We start from the raw sequence: 17,120 nt of genomic DNA, 5'->3' as shown, positions 1-17,120 counted from the left end.
GTCCAGGACTATCACACTGTCCAGAAGAAGGAGTGGTAGCAGCGTTTCCTGGAACCACTTTTCATAGAGGGGCCCGTCTATCTCTTCATGGTAGTCACCTGTGCCTTTATTCGCTTGAAATATTTCTCCGGCACCTTCGCTAGAGCCATTCTCGTTTCCGCAATAGATCCCAATCAATTGGGCCCCTTTACCACTTGGGTTCTGCAGGCCAACTGAGAGTCCTGCCCTGATTGATTGTTCAGCAGTTTTACCATTCTTAATGATGTACGGGGTTTAATGGTGTAAGGGCCAAAGATGGCCTGAAAGCGGCAGGAAATACGTATGAAGTATTCGATCATACGTTCAATGGCAAACGATAGAGGTGTAAGTTAGCTGTATAGTGAGCTAAAACATTGGCTGTGAAATACGTAAAAGATGGTGTATATGTACGAAAACGATGTCGTGTGAGGTGAGCTATGTACAGATTATATATGCTGCGAAGTGGTTGTGAGATTAACATGTAAGAATATCTGGGTAGCACTAATGCCTCACGCGGGCTCTTGTACGCAAGGGTAGAGAAGCACGTGCTCTAAACACTATAATCGCACCAGCAGCCTCCGATAAGAGGTTGTGCTACGTATAACTTGTGTATAACATGCAGTAAATGTACAACATGCACTTAAAAAGGCTAAAACTGACTTGCTATCAAAAAATGACTCACTGCCAAAGAACATTGCTGGATGGAGTGGTATTGGCTGATGGTATGGTAAACGAAATTTTCTTATTTCATGACATTCAAGTAAGACGTGCAGGACAGTCAATGTGTCACCACATTTATCACAGATATGTAGCTCATCGCCGGTCAAGAGGTAAGAGTGTGTGCGACATGTATGCCTGATTCTCAGTCGACACTTGATGATGTCGGTTCGTCGTGTTGTTATGGGTGGCCAATTCCCCAACAGTGGCCTAATAACATGAAGCGTATTAGAGGTTTCAGAGTCCCATGATTGGTGCCAATAGCTTCTAGGCTTATTTCGTAAGAAAAGCTTTAAATCTATGGCAGGGACAGCTGCAAACGAGTTAGTGTCTTCTTTTGCTATTTATGTGGTAGTTTTAACACTCTCGTAGACCCACACCCTATCTGTCGTGTGCCCTACGTGAACCCATGTTTCGTCAGCGTAGAAAGTGGGCCTACCTTGCTGCTGCAGTTCTGTAACTTGATGCAAGTACTTGTGGTGGCACTAAACTAGGTGAGTAGGCTCAACAAGGAGGGTGCTGTGGGACCATCTCTTAAAGCGAAAACTTATTTTCGTAAGCATGCGATGCATTGTTACGTGTGAAAGAGAGGGCAGCGTTTCATCCTCCTTGAAATGAGACGCAAGCTTTGGCACCATGGAGATGTCGTTCCTCTTGACAGTCTTGTCGCAGCACACTCAAGTCGAAATCATCGTTTTTTTTTTTCGTTTGCAACCTCTACCGCCACGAGAAAACCTCTTCGGCGACACCACCTTGCCGGTTTCTTTTTCTTTTTTTTTTTTTGTTCAGAAACCCACTTGTACAGGAAGCGTTCTCTGGCGTTTGTGAGGAACGCGGTTCTCTTTATGGCAGCGTCCATGCTGGCACTCTTGCCTAGTTCTTTTTTGACCGCAGCAAACACATTTAGCGCTAGTAACCTTGATTCCTTAGGAAAATATTTTATCTTCGTCCAGTAGCGTTCTGGAGATTCATCGGAAGCCATTTCAGCGGCCATCACAAACCGTGCTGGAGCGAAGCACCAAATTATTGGCGCAGTGAACAATGAGGCTTTCAGAGCGTTCCGCATCGTCAATGTGTCACCGGCGCTAAAGTTTTGGCGCCAACTGCTAGCTAAGTAGACACGAAACCACTTTCACGGCTCGGTACCGCCTCGGTATCGCCTTGGTAGTCCGAGCAGCACCAAAACAAACAACTTATCTTAATAATAACGACAAATGATGCCTAATTATTTGCCCTCAGCGTGAGATGAGACTACGCGATGACGGATTTTGGCACTTGTTTCTTGCGGTCCCGATGGAGAGTCAGTAACAAGCACGTATTCGGATCGAAACGGACCGTCTCGCCTGTGTGCCGGCTACCGTGCCGCTGTACGCCATCGCGGCTATTAGGGTGGCTATTACGGTGACCAGCCGGTAACCGGCACAATAGGTCCGAGTACGCGACCTGCATGCGCGGAGGGTCTAACGTATCAAGTATCGCTCCAAGGCATCATGAAAGGAGTAAAGCTAAAACCCTCTTATCTCGTTAATAATCAGACAGTTGCGCCCAGAACTACGTTCGGCTGCGCAAGCATATTGCCTGTGAACACCTCGTGCCTCCGCCAGTGCATAGAAGTGCTGCAAGTTAGTTGTGAGATGGAGTATAGTTATTTCATCACCTCCTTTATTTTTTATTTTTTTTGTTCAGTGCCAGTGCAATCGCTCGCTCCCCAATGGGAGCCGTTGGTCGCCTTAGTTCTGTGAGGTTCCTCAACAGGCAAGTTGCATCGGTTGAACTCGAGAGACTGTTGCCAAATGGCATTGAGGACGTACGAGTCAACCCTCGGAAGAATATTGTCGCGGTAGACGTCGCCCAAGCGTCGGCGTTAGATTCTCTGCGAGCTGTCACTGTTCTCGGTGGCATGAACGTCCGTACCATCATCCCGATGGGAAAAGAGACTACTACAGGCGTCATATATGACGTTGATGCGGCCATTTCAGGCGAGGATTTACCACTTTTGATAAAGCCTGCCAATCATGCGACCCACATACTACAGGTGGCCCGTCTCGGAACTTCCAGATACGTGAAAATTGTCTTTAAAGGTGACTGCTTTCCATCGCATGTGAAGGTAGGTCATTTTCGACATGCTGTCCGGCCCTTTGTTCCCAAGCCGCTTCAGTGCAGAAACTGTCAGAAATTCGGCCTCGTGAGCGCCGTCTGTGGAAAGTCTGCTATATGTTCCCGCTGTGCAGCACAACACTCTGCAGGCAACTGCCAGGCAAAAACTTATGTCCGAACTGTCAAGGGCCCCACGATGCCTCATCAAAGGATTGTCCTAGAGTTAGGCGAGAACTCTCCATCTTGAAGAAAATGGTGAGGGACCGGTCGACCCATCGTGAAGCAGCTGCTGACGTCAGGCGACGTCGTTCTCGTCGCAGACGCTCATCAAGGAATTCTGCTCTCCGCACAAAGAATACGCGTGCCGCACAGCCTCTTGCTGTTGAATCTGCTCCAACCTCAGTGCAGAATGTTTCCAAACCATGTATAGATAACGGAGCATCTGAAAAGACTGCCGTGAATGAGGAATGGCCACCACTGCCAAGGATAAGCCCTGTGGAAAAACCCCAACAAGGAAAGGCACCACAATGCTCCACCCCTCACCGAGATGAGCTGACAGAGCATGACCGCCGAATTGTAACAATGCTCAAGTCTTTGATAAATGCGATTCGCACGCTTGTGGGCAACTCGAATACGCCAACAGCTCGAAGCGCAGTTTAAGTGTTGGATGCCCTGGGCCCGGTGCTTGCAAATCTTGCATAAGCACAATGGCTCTTCCACTGCCTTCACTCCGTGATGAAGTGCGTAGCGCGACAATTTTCCAGTGGAATGCCAGAGGACTTAAATCACGGATTTCATGTTTCCGCCAATACGTTTTCACGAACCGATTTCCTGTAGTGGTAATATGTGAACCGAACGTGTCGAAAGCGCTAAGACTCTCTGGATACGAAGCCTTTATGGCGTCAACGTGCGGGCAATCCAGCAAAGTAATTGTTTACATCCGTACAGAACTGACTTACATCCCCCACTCAGTGCAGCCTCATGATGGAAACCAATACGTGTCTCTCCGCATTACAAAGAATAAAGTGGCCTTCACCCTTATCGGCGCCTACATATCCCCATATAGTCGGTTCGACGGCGACCGATTGCGAGACATCCTGACGGCGACTACTGGACCCTGGATTATCACAGGAGATTTTAATGCGCATCACTTGGCTTGGGGAAGCTCCAGAATAGATTCTAGGGACCGGAAACTTGTGGAATTTGCTTCCGACCATGAACTTAGCATTATGAACGATGGCAGTCCGACGTACTTGCGTGGTGCGAACTATAGCAGTTGCTTAGACTTGACCTTGGTGTCACGGCAACTTGGTCAGAATGTTCGATGGTTCTCTGACATCGAGACTCATGGTAGTGACCATATTCCCACCTACTTAATTATCACTAGATTTGGAAGCTTCTCCTCTTGTACTTCCCGACAAGCATATATAAGGTGGTCAACGTATAAGACAAAGGTGGAAGAGGCATGCAAAGAAGGATTTACCGGCACCATTGAAAACCTTATTACAAGTGTACTGGAATCGTCTAAGTACACATTTACATCTGCGAAAAAACGTACGGATTTTGACATGGAACTTGAGCGACTTCGAACGATTCGCAGAAGAGCCGAGAGGCGATACAGGCGCACGAAGTCAATTCATGACCTTAGAGTCGCTCGACGTATACAGAAGAAAATCCAACGTCGTATGGACAGGTTGGAGGAACAACGGTGGAAGACGTTCTGCGAATCACTTGACCCCCGCAAGCCTCTGTCTATCATATGGAGGACGGTGCGCGGCCTTGGCTCGTCTCCACAGCAACGACACCCATTCTCAGCCCTAGCCCTCCATCAAGGCCGCTCACAGGTCGATATAGCCGAAGATTTCTGTGTGAAGATTGCGGGCAGTGTGGTCACCATCAATAGTGAAATTCTGGGTGAAGTTCCTGTGACACGCTTCCCAGAATTGAATGTGTCCTTCTCACTTGAGGAATTGGACGCTGCTCTGGCCTCATGCAGGCGCTCATCGTCGCCAGGACCAGATGGCATCACCTACGCTGCTTTATGCCACCTAGGTGAAGATGGCCGAAGCAGACTGCTGGAATGTTATAACCAGTCATGGAATGATGGCGTCGTTCCTGAGCGGTGGAAGTCCAGCCGCTTGATACCACTCCTGAAGCCTGGAAAGTCTCCACTTGACCTAGCGTCCTACCGACCCATTGCGCTGTCCAGCTGTGTTGGGAAGGTCATGGAAAGAATGATTCTCACCCGCCTAGAATGGTATCTTGAGCGCCACAACGTATACCCCGATGCCATGGCTGGTTTTAGAAGAGGCCGTTCCTCTATTGACAACGTCATCCACCTAGTCTCGTCTGTACAACAGGAAAAACACCACAAGCGTATATCGGTTGCACTATTCCTCGACGTGAAAAGCGCCTATGATAATGTAACGCATGAAGCCATCCTTGATGCCCTGGAAAATAATGGAATAGGTGGACGCATGTTTCGGTGGATTCGGAGCTATCTATTCAAAAGATCCTTCTTTGTGCACAGTGCAGATGGCCGAACTGCTGACCATTACACTTACCGTGGCGTCCCTCAGGGTGGGGTTCTTAGCCCCACTTTGTTCAACTTTGCAATCCTTGGCCTTGCCGACGTTCTACCACATACAGTAAACCTTTCCATATATGCTGACGACATATGCATATGGGCCTCGGCAGTTACACGTCTCCAGGTGCGTGCACGGCTCCAAAAAGCAGTGACCCTAACATCATCGTACCTGCGTGCGCAAGGCCTCAGCATTTCGACCGAGAAGTGCGCCTTAGTCGCCTTTACCCACAAGCCCATGACCTGGTACCCCATTTCTATTGACCACCAACCAATTTCCTACGCAAAAACTCACCAATTCCTAGGCGTTATTATAGACAGAGACCTTTCATGGAGCCCCCACATCACATATTTGAAGAAGAGGCTTACTTCTATCTCCCATATACTAAGGTTTCTCGCCGGTAAAACGTGAAGCACATCCGTGGCATCTATGCTTCAACTATACAGGACGCTCTTCCTAGGATACTTGCGATACAGCACACCAGTGCTGTCCAATGCTAACAAAACTAACATCCATGTCCTACAGAGCATTCAAGGCCAAGCCCTTCGAACATGTCTGGGGCTACCTCGAAATGCTTCAACCGTGGCAACAATTGCCACCGCGAGAGACCACCCAATAAGGACCTATATAGATATCGACGCGCTCCGCGTGCATGTTCGCCATATATCCAGAGTCCCTGAACACCATCTCGCTCGATTGCCTGAGAAAAGACCCAGGGCAGCGTTCTCCAGATCAATTGCGGCTAACCGGCACTCTGTCTTTGAGGCACTCACCCGCAACAAGAACGCCGTCCCCTATGTGGTGCTTGAAGAAGACTCCTGTGTACCTTGCTGTTCCAGGAATAGTGAAGAAAGCTAGCCTCACCACCGCGGCTCTCAAGCAGACCACATTGGAACTTCTGCATTGTTCATACTCTAACCGAATTCATGTTTACACGGATGGTTCCGTCTCGGAAAATTCTACGGGCGCCGTTGTTCTACCATCTCAATCGGTCGTCATCAAGTTTAAGACATCACACCTAACGACCTCTACAGGCTCTGAACTGGCCGCTCTTCGCGCTGCTGTCGAATACATTGAAAAAGAACCGCCCAACAAATGGGCAATATTTTGTGACTCGAAAGCAGCCCTCCAGAGCTTGAGAAGTTTACGACGTGGCTATTATGAACAGCTGGTGTCACAAATCCACGAAACCTGCCATTGCGCTTCTGAAAGAGGACATAATATCATATTTCAGTGGCTGCCGGGACATTGTGGCATCGTTGGTAATCACCTCGCCGATGACGCTGCCCGACGTGCCCAGGCTGGCTCACCGACACTCCTTATACCTTTATCCAGAGTCGACGCTGCAAGAGAGCTTCGCAGTCTCGCTCGTACAATCACGTTAGGTTGCTGGCATACACCTCAGAACTCTAAGTGTCGTTTACACAGCCTCGACCCATCACTGAAACTTACATTACCAACGAACCTTCCACGACGTGACGCAACACTGCTGTGTCGGCTGTGGGTAGGAGTAGCATTCACCAACTCCTACAGCTATCGTATTGGAATGGCGGATTCACCAATGTGCGCTAAGTGCAAGTGTGAAGAGACCATCAGTCACCTTCTGTGCCACTGTTCTCGCTTCGATAATCAACGCGAGACTCTCCAGTGTGCCTTAAATAGACTGGATGACAGGCCATTTACGGAAGCGAAGATCTTGGGGGCCTGGCCTCATAGTTCATTGGCCCAGAAAGCAGTTCGAGCGCTTTTTCGCTACCTGAGGGCAACAGACTTGAGTGCCAGACTGTAGACATCCTACACCTAAGTTCTCTCTCTCCCTCTTTCACTCCCCATTCCCCATCCCCACGTGTAGGGTAGCAAACTGGACTCAGTCTAGTTAACCTCCCTGCCTTTCTGTCTTCCCTTCTCTCTCTCTCTCTCTCTTTTAGTTCGGTGAGTTACCGCAATGCGACGCTACCCAGATGGTGCGACTGCTGGAGTCAGGCGTGCGTCCGAGCGCGCGCCGATGACGTTCCGGTGGAGAAGTGGTAGACGCTCCGTCCCTGCGTCGGTCAGTTTATCGCGAGTCTTTCAGTCTTCCTCCGCCTTTCGTCATGAGGCGCCACCCAGATGGTACTCTCCCCCACGACCGTAAAGCAGGCGCGAACGCTAGCCGACTGGGGAGTGAAGGAAATGAATATAGGCGAGGGTGGTGAGTGGTCGGATCGGCCGCATCTGAATGGCAGTGAAAAAAAATAGAGGTGGCGCTGGTTATTTAGAGTATGCTGGTGCCCACCTGCGTCCGCCGTAGAAATCCAAAAATCTTTTGCAATTATATGAAACGATGCACAGTACCCAGGGTGGGTTCAAATTCGAGCCCTGTATAGTGGCAGTCGAAGGTTTTATCTCGGCAAATGCTGCAGCGGAGAGAATAGTGCTCCGAGCGCTGTACGCTGCAGGGCCTATAGCTAAAAAAAAGCTTGTGCCACTTCAGTCTCATTTTGAATAACATTTTAGCACACCAATAACATCTGCTGTTATTTCTTACTATGCAGATGACCTATAAGTTAACACCGAGTTGAAAGAACTGCCTCGTAAAAAAGAGCTCTGGAAGTCCCCTCCGTTTGTTTTTCGCACTCAAACACTAGCGGGTCCTCCAGTGGTGGCGCTGGCTAACACTCCCAGGGTTCTACTTGGAAACATAAATACTCAAGAAAGTGGACGGGGAAACGGCGCCGGCAGAAGCTCAATTGGTAGAGCATCGCACGCGAATATTAAGCACAAGTATTTTCCCCTGCGCTGTCCTTACTGTCAGTGTCAGTGTTTGTTGGTTTCCTACGGTATATATATACATATATATATATATATGTATATATATATATATATATATATATATATATATATATATATGTATGTATTTATATATATATATATATATATATATATATATATATATATATATATATATATATAAATACATACATATATATATATATATATATATATATATATATATATATATATATATATATATATATATATATATATATATATATATATATACGCATGACGACGATAAGCACAATACCGCCATCCGCAACGCGCACGAGGCGTGCCGACGCTGAGGTGAGGAGCTTTTTGAGTCGTCGTCGGAAGGCAGCACTCATAATAGAAAGATGTGCGCCTGTATTGATGAGTGCAGTGACAGGATAGCCGTCAACGTCAAGAAGGTTTTGGTTCGTAGGTAACGTGAGCAGAGGATTTGAGGGCAGGGTCGACAACGCGGCTTCACCTCCAGAAGCTGCAGTGTTTAGTTTTCCGGCTGGGTCCGGGAGGCGATAGGCGGCGAAGCGAAGCAGCGGGGTTGGGGCGAACGAGACTGATGGCGTCGAGGTGAGGGCGAGCGGCTGTAGCGAAGGTTCGGAGCAGGGGCATCAGCGGCATCGGGTTCATGGGGGGTGGCGTAGGGAACAGAAGGTCCAAAGGTGCGGGAATAAGTGGCGGCGTATGTTCTAGGAGGTGGTGACCATCGGTTGCAGCAGTGGCGAGCCACGTGGCTACTGCGAAAGCAGTGGTAGCAGATCTGCCGGTCATCAGGGGTACGTCATTCGGATGGGTTGCGGCAAGATGTGGCAGAAAAGGACTGCCGGGGACGAGGAGGGCCGGTAGAAAACTGGGGAACCTGGGTTGAGATGTTGAACCCACGTAGTTCAGATTCATGTTCTGAAATTCTTGTCTGACTACTGCCTGAATCATCGCAATCGTGGTTGCTGGCGGATCGGGAGGCGTCGCGGAGAAAGCTGGCGAACAAGCGGCCTCGAGCTCGCGGCGAACTATACGGGTGACGTCGTCACAGGTGGTGGTCTGACGCGGTCGACCCTCACATGTCGACATAGCAGCAGTGTTGGGTAGCCGCGTGATGTGGTGTGTGATACGACGGCTCTTAGCTTGTTCAAGGCGACGGCATTCTTTTATGATGGCGTCGATAGTCGAGACTTTGCCGAAAACAAGCAAATTCAAAGCGTCGTGGCCGATGTTTTAGAACATGTGACACTTTATCTGCTTCAGACATAGCATCGTGAGCTTTGCGGCATAGAGCCAAGACGTCGAGGATGTATGAAACGTACGGCTCTGTAGATGTCTGAACACGAGACGCAAGAGCCTTTCTCGCGGCAACCTTGCGGCCAATGGGGTCGCCGAACAGTTCCCGTAGCTTTTCTTTGAAACTGTCCCAACTGGTTATCTCGTCGTCATGCGTTTGGTGCCACACGCGTGGGGTGCCGCCTAGATAAAAGATGACATTGGCGAGCATAATCGTTGGGTCCCACCTGTTATTAGCGCTGGCATGTTCATATAGCTTGATCCATTCGTCAACGTCCTGGTCCTCCAGGGCACAGAACACACCAGGGTCGCGATGTTGGGCAACCGTAACGATTGGAGCGGGCGGACAAGCCGAAGCCGTTGCAGAGGCGGTCTCGTCACCGGGAGGCATGTTGACAAGCTAGATGTACCGACCACTTCGGAGTTCCGTGGTGATGACGGGGATCGCTGACCTCCACCAGAATGTTACGTGTAGAAAGACACGGATGAAAGAGGCTATTTACAGGCTATTTCCAGGCTATTTACACTGGAGCCAGACAGCCAGGCCGACACTCGTCCGCGCCAAGGCACAGACCAACTTCATCGTCGTTGTCGTGGCGGCTCGTCTCTGAGTATCTCCCGATAATAATATATATAGACTGTGTTGCAATGCAGCGCAACCCCATGCGATATTTCACTGCAAAGTACTATAGCAAACCCCTCAACGAAAACAGACTTTATTTCCAAAGGATTTCGGCACATTTCGCTGTGGACAACATACAAAAGCGCCAATACATTCATATTTAGGCTCACGTTAAATAACACACATCGATGTAAAATGATTAATTCTAACCTACACCCTGCCTCATCACATTGTGTCTCTAACACGTTATATTTCAGAACGATTATAATGCCGCAGGATAAGTAAAAGCGCGTGACATATGCGCAAGTACGCAACACAATGCTGCGATGCGGTGGGTTCTGCCACTCTGTTCAAATTCACGTGAGGTATTCCACTCCGCTCATGTAACCCTCACTCGCACCATTCTCGCTGTTCGAATCCAATCCGAGTGAAATTAGAGTCTCGTCGGGGCTTGCGTCAATGAGACCGTGATGTTGCCAAAACTCCTCTTTGATATTCTGAACGTGAGCACACGTCCGAAGTCACTTGCCTGCAGTCGCGAGATTGATGCTTTCAAGCAGCAATTTTTAGACGCTCTCAAGGGTGAATGTGGTATTGTTAGCAGCGGCGTAACCTTTCACCTGGCTCCACATCAGTTCGATAGGATTGACCTCGAAATGATATAGAGGAAGCCTCACGACGTCGGGACCGGCATAGCGACAACATCCACGCGGTAGGCGGAAAACATCTTTTTGTGTCGATTCACTAGCTCCAATAACTCTGCCTTCAATTTATCTTGGGAAAATACGATGTATACCTTCTCCGTTCGTCAAGACTGAATGCCACTCTTACGTGTTGACGACGCTGGAACTTTCTCGAGGCAGTGTCCATTGGCATGACACTGCGCAGTTTGATGTTAAGCAAAAGCTGTTCAGTGGACCACTTCTGGAAGCGCGGCTCATCCATTTCCTTGTGATCGCCAGCGCTTCCTTTTCGCGGCACGGAAAACGAGGCACGCAGAATTTAAAAAGCGTTCCTCGTTACCGGCGTGCAGCAGGATAATCTTGTCACCTTTGCCTCTTGGTACGCGAAGCCCTCGCCGAAAATCATCTTCCAGTGTGGTGACGTTCGCGTCCTCCCATACTCTCTCCTTTGTGTGGCCAGCATTGACCGAAGTTTCGCCGAGGCAGTATATCGGTCTGCAAGAACAAACAAACGATAAAAATTAATTGAAGCGTGTCATCAGCTACAAACAGCGCATATTCACATGATCGGAGAAGCAATGAGACAATCGGCACTGTTCAGCTATTATGATCAAACAATGTGCAGAGGCCGCTTGTTCGTGCTACCCAACAAGCAAAGCAAATCCTTTAATGCATCGTAAAAACGCTGTCCAGTTGAGCGCAGTGAGCGGCTTTGCTACCGTCGAAATACGATGATGCATGGCGTGAGGCTGCAAGAAACAGCGGACTTTGTAACTTCCACTTTAGTGTGTGTTCCGCTGAAATAGTGCACTCACAGAACTGGCAAGCAAGAACGCTTGTGTTTGTTTCGATCGCGAGCACCGAAAAGTTGGACGCTGCCGTGTCTTCGCTGAAGAGTATTGGGCCGGACGTGACGGCGCGTCCTCTACGATTCCGCGCGATTGGAGCCGAAAGCGCGTCGAGTCTGTTGAGTCTCGAGAGCAATGTTTTCATGGTGTAGGTTGTTGGGTGAATAAAAAAAAATCATCCATCTACACGCTACGAAACTTATAAAATGGACCGGCTCTCGTACGTAACTTTTTTCAGTGCTTAGTTCTCGGGTGGTACGCAGGTACTGCCGTCGCCACATGATGACGTCATTTCTCTCGAAGAGCGCACAATTCTCTTTCGTCTGCGAAAGGAAAAGCCGATATCGTTAAGCAGCCTTTGCATCACTCGCCCGCTCATTCTAGGCATGTTCGTGGCACTTTCACTGGCCACGTGTTGAGCGACCTTAGCAGCTGTCGGAATTTCATTCCGCAAAAAGTACTGATGCACTTGATAAAGCTGCGAGGGAGAAGCTGTCACGAAGTTGCAGTCTTGTCCTCCTCGTTTTCGCATGGGCACTTACAGCTGGGAGACGCAGACGCGTACGCTTCGGTGACTTCATGGTGCCACTGTTTACGTCGAGCTTAATCCGGAAGACTGCGTTCTCAGAAACAGCTGCGGGTCGCTTTTCCTTACTTGCGCGTGAACGTTGTGCACCAGTTTTCTGGCCTGTATGGACAGCTTTTGGTTTGAGAACTCTTGGTACTGCAACGCTGGTGGACTCACGAGACGCGGCGGACTTTCCTCCGTAGGTGACGTCGACGAGCTGCAACCAGAGCCAGGGGACGACTGCTTTGTTTGAAAGTGATGGAAAAGACCTATGGAAGTAGGAAAACCACAAAACCTGAAGAGCGTGCAACTAAATTTCTTGTGCTCCGCAACATTTTTATATATTAATTAATAAATAAAGTGCATAAGAAAACTTACTCACTGCTAAATTTTCATTTACCCTGAATATTCTACACATGTTTTCATTAGGCGACAACATGTCGGGGCGCAGTAAAACAAACGTGCTTCGGCTCCATAACCTTGGCCGTGCTGCCCCAGGAAGTTGCCGCCAGGTGTAGGCGCCCGTTCCTGGGTTGAGCGTCGTCGTCCCTCAGCGTAACCGCGCGAACGTGCTCGTGCCACTGTTAGTGCGTTCATCGTCGTCTTCTTCCACAGCTGGCTCCGATGCCGCTCATCAAGCCAGCGTTCTCATCCTGCCCCTTCCTCTTCGAAAGCGCGGACGGCACTGGCCCACCGCCAGTCATGGGGTGATTTCGGTCTCAAATTACTTGCTTCGACATATCGCCAAATGAAAACACGTATACAGCTGCACTCAAATTTCGCATTAGGGAGTATCGTAGTCATCGGACATTCTTTCTTTGATGCGAGAGCATTATTTGGCTCACTGTCAGTCATAAATCTCTATTATCGGTACTGGGAGTGCTGGGTTCTGTGACCCCACCAGATGGCCCTCAGTCGGTGCTGAAGGCGACCTCTTGGGCTTGTGCTGTGACCCGGATTTGTACTTCCGGAGCAGAGCTGGCCAGCAGGGTCTCCCGGTTTTGCGATGATGGCGGGGTCGCACAGTGAGCGAACAAGATCCTAAACAACTCCAGAAACTCGTCACATCACGTCCAAAGTCGCGGTTCTTTTACTCTTTAAACACGTCGGACCAACTAGTTCAAAGTCCCCCCCTCTTGAACCCCAAATTTAAGTTGGCCCACCCCGAAAGTTAAGCTGGCCCACCCCCATATTTCAATTTGGCTCGCCCCAAAATTTCAAATTGGCCTGCCTCCAGATTTCAAGTTGGCTTATCTCCAAGTTTAAGTTGGCCAACCCACAAATATAGGTTCCCCACCACCATATTTCAAGTTGGCACACCCCTACTATAAGCTCCCTCATGCATTTTCTAAGGAGCCCTATGTACTTTTATGGGTATCCTCTATTCATTTAGTTCTGGGGAGCTAAAATTGCTCCTGATTGCTTTAAGGCTACCATTCATCTACATTTACACTATTATAATGATTAAATGTCTTTGCAAATTACGCATTCTTATGCAGGTAAAAGGCGTTGCACTTTTCGCGTGACAAGGCTAGGGTACTCGCCAAAGAATTATTGCGCATTAGAAACTCAATTAATTATTAAAATATGGGGGTTCACGTACCAACACCACCATCTAATTATGAAGCACGCCGTAAGGGGAGACTCCGGAAATTTTGTCCAGCTGGGGTTCTTTAACGTGCATTAAAATGTAAGTACACGGGTGTTTTCGCATTTCTCCGAAATGCAGCTGCCGTGGCCGGCATTTGATCCCGCGACCTCGTGCTTCGCAGCCCAACACCATATCCGCTAAGCAACCACGGCGAGTTGAAAACGCAATGTAGACTAGCTAGCGTTTATCACCCGCAATCCACCAGCATACTTACCATTATTTTTCAGGGCCTGCATTCGTTGTATTTAAGTGACTGACGCACACATCGAAGTAAGCTGGAAAGAAAGCTTCTGTACAAGCCACTATATCGATTTTCAGGAAAACAGGCAACGGATCATAACAATCACGAAAAGTGCGATCGAGAGGCTGTATCTTGGCACATAATTGTTCACCGCGAAAGGCAGAACCTATACTATTGCATTTCCGACTGAATAAAAGTTGACGATGTGCGACAAGTTGAGACCCAGCAGAATATTCAGCATACTGAGGACAACCACATTTTTATGCAATGCACAAATTCTCACAGCAAAAATGCTGATGACCAGGCCGGAAGAATGAAATAAGTGGAGCATTAGGGGATGATTTTATACGAGCAGTTAGAAAGGCGCATTACCTCGCAAACAACACTGTTCTTTGTCGGAACAAAGTTCTTTCAGCCAATGTTGTGCAGCCGCTGCTTCTTGCGCAAGCTGTCACGCTTTCCTTGTGGTATCATAAAAACTACAAAGCCATCTTCAGGAATCTTGCTGTAGTTATATGCGCTACAGCACGGCATTGCGCTAGCACAACACCGCAGGAAACGCAGCGGGCAACGTTCGCTGCGCCGAGCCAGCCACGAGCTAAGGAGAAAAATGGCGGCAACAAAAAGAAAGACACAAGAAAAATGCAGGATCCGTGCGTTTCCAAGGGCGACTGCACGGAGACCAATCGTCGTGCAGAAAAACGGGGGCAAAACTGTTTCCCGCGGGGGGGGGGGGGGGGGGGGCGCAAGGGGCGAGGCGGAGCCGAGGGGGTCACGCGGTGGCGGCAGAGTTCAAAGAGGGGCGGTACTTTCAAATCTTCAAGGACTTTAGCGTTGTGCGGTTTCTTAGCTGTCCTTTGCTACTTCAGGTGTCAGCACATGCCTTACTGGTTTGCTTTGCCTCCTCATAGAGAGTGCGGGAGTTTTGAGGCACGGACACTGAAAAATCTGTGGGACGGTAGAGATATGCAGCTCCGCTGTAAAACAGATGCACAGATGCTACCGAGTCCAACGGACGGTAGCATGTGTGCTACCGTCCGTTGGACTCGGACGGTAGTAAAAAAATGGGTAGCAAAAAAATGGGGCAAACATATACAAGCGTCCAGAAGCAGAACCCACTCAGGCTGCGCTGTACCTCGCGTTCGAGAACATGCCACGTGCAGTGCACGAAGGAAGTTTCGACATGCTACTCCGATGGCCATGCTATTGTCATCAGCTTGACCCGCAGATGCCGTCGCCGGAGCCTATGGTACGACGACGAATATTATACAATGCGCGTCACGTACCCGTCGGACGACGGCAACAATATCCCCCCCGAGCGTAAGGTAGACTTCCCCTACGAACCCGAAGAAGAAATATAGTGTCAAGATCATGCTGCCGCTCGGGAAAGTATTGTCATCACTCGGCAAAGTGGTGTCATCGTATTGAAAAGTGGTGCATTTGAGAAAGAAGTAGCGTGAAATACTACTTTCATGAGTACTCCGCAAGTAAAACTCGTCTGAGCGATCGCATGATGGCCGGTTTGTCATCTTGCGTTGTTGCGACTTCATAAGCACCAACATTACACTCGGAAACATAACGCAGCAGCACTAAACTCAGCAACATATCGCCGCAACAATAAACTCTGCGACACAATCATCATCATCATCATCATCATCATTATTATGATCATCATCATCAGCCTGGTTATGCCCACTGCAGGGCAAAGGCCTCTCCCATACTTCTCCAACCACCCCGGTCATGTACAAATTGTGGCCATGTTGTCCCTGCAAACTTCTTAATCTCATCCGCCCACCTAACTTTCTGTCGCCCCCTGCTACGCTTCCCTTCCCTCGGAATCCAGTCCGTAACCCTTAATGACCATCGGTTGTCTTCCCTCCTCATTACATGTCCTGTCCATGCCCATTTCTTTTTCTTGATTTCAACTAAGATGTCATTAACGCGCGTTTGTTCCCTCACCCAATCTGCTCTTTTCTTATCCCTTAATGTTACACCTATCATTCTTCTTTCCCTAGCTCGTTGCGTCGTCCTCGATTTAAGAGAACCCTTTTCGTAAGCCTCCAGGTTTCTGCCCCGTACGTGAGTACTGGTAAGACACAGCTGTTATAAACTTTTCTCTTGAGGGATAATGGCAACCTGCTGTTCATGATCTCAGAATGCCTGCCAAACGCACCCCAGCCCATTCTTATTCTTCTGATTATTTCACTCTCATGACCCGGAGCAGCAGTCACTACCTGTCCTAAGTAGATGTATTCCCTTACCACTTCCAGCGCCTCGTTACCTATCGTAAACTGCTGTTCCCTTCCGAGACTGTTAAACGTTACTTTAGTTTTTTGGAGATTAATTTTTAGTCCCACCCTTCTGCTCTGCCTCTCCAGGTCCGTGAGCATGCATTGCAGTTGGTCCCCTGAGTTACTAAGCAAGGCAATATCATCAGCGAAGCGCAAGTTACTAAGGTATTCTCCATTTACTCTTATCCCCAATTCTTCCCAATCCAGGTCTCTGAATACCTCCTGTAAACACGCTGTGCATAGCATCGGAGAGATCGTATCTCCCTGCCTGACGCCTTTCTTTATTGGGATTTTGTTGCTTTCTTTATGAAGTACTACGGTGGCTGTGGAGCCGCTATAGATATCTTTCAGTATTTTTACATACGGCTCGTCTACACCCTGATTCCGCAATGCATCCATGACTGCTGAGGTTTCGACTGAATCAAACGCTTTCTCTTAATCAATGAAAGCTATATATAAAGGTTGGTTATATTCCGCACATTTTTCTATCACCTGATTGATAGTGTGAATATGGTCTATTGTTGAGTAGCCTTTACGGAATCCGCACTTGCAACTCATAAGAATTGCTTAGGTGCCCCCATAGTTATTTCGACATCCCCTATTTCGTACGGGCCACAGTTTCATGAGGTCAGCATCACCCAACCACCGGCTTTTCAGGCCGATATCCCTCTTAGCGGGTAAGCGTCACGTTTCAGAAAGCAAGGAACCGCACAACAATC

This window comes from Dermacentor andersoni, chromosome 2, assembly GCF_023375885.2.
Source record: "Dermacentor andersoni chromosome 2, qqDerAnde1_hic_scaffold, whole genome shotgun sequence".
NCBI lineage: Eukaryota > Metazoa > Arthropoda > Arachnida > Ixodida > Ixodidae > Dermacentor > Dermacentor andersoni.
The sequence above is the reverse complement of the archived record's forward strand: the minus strand, read 5'-3'. Positions refer to the sequence as shown.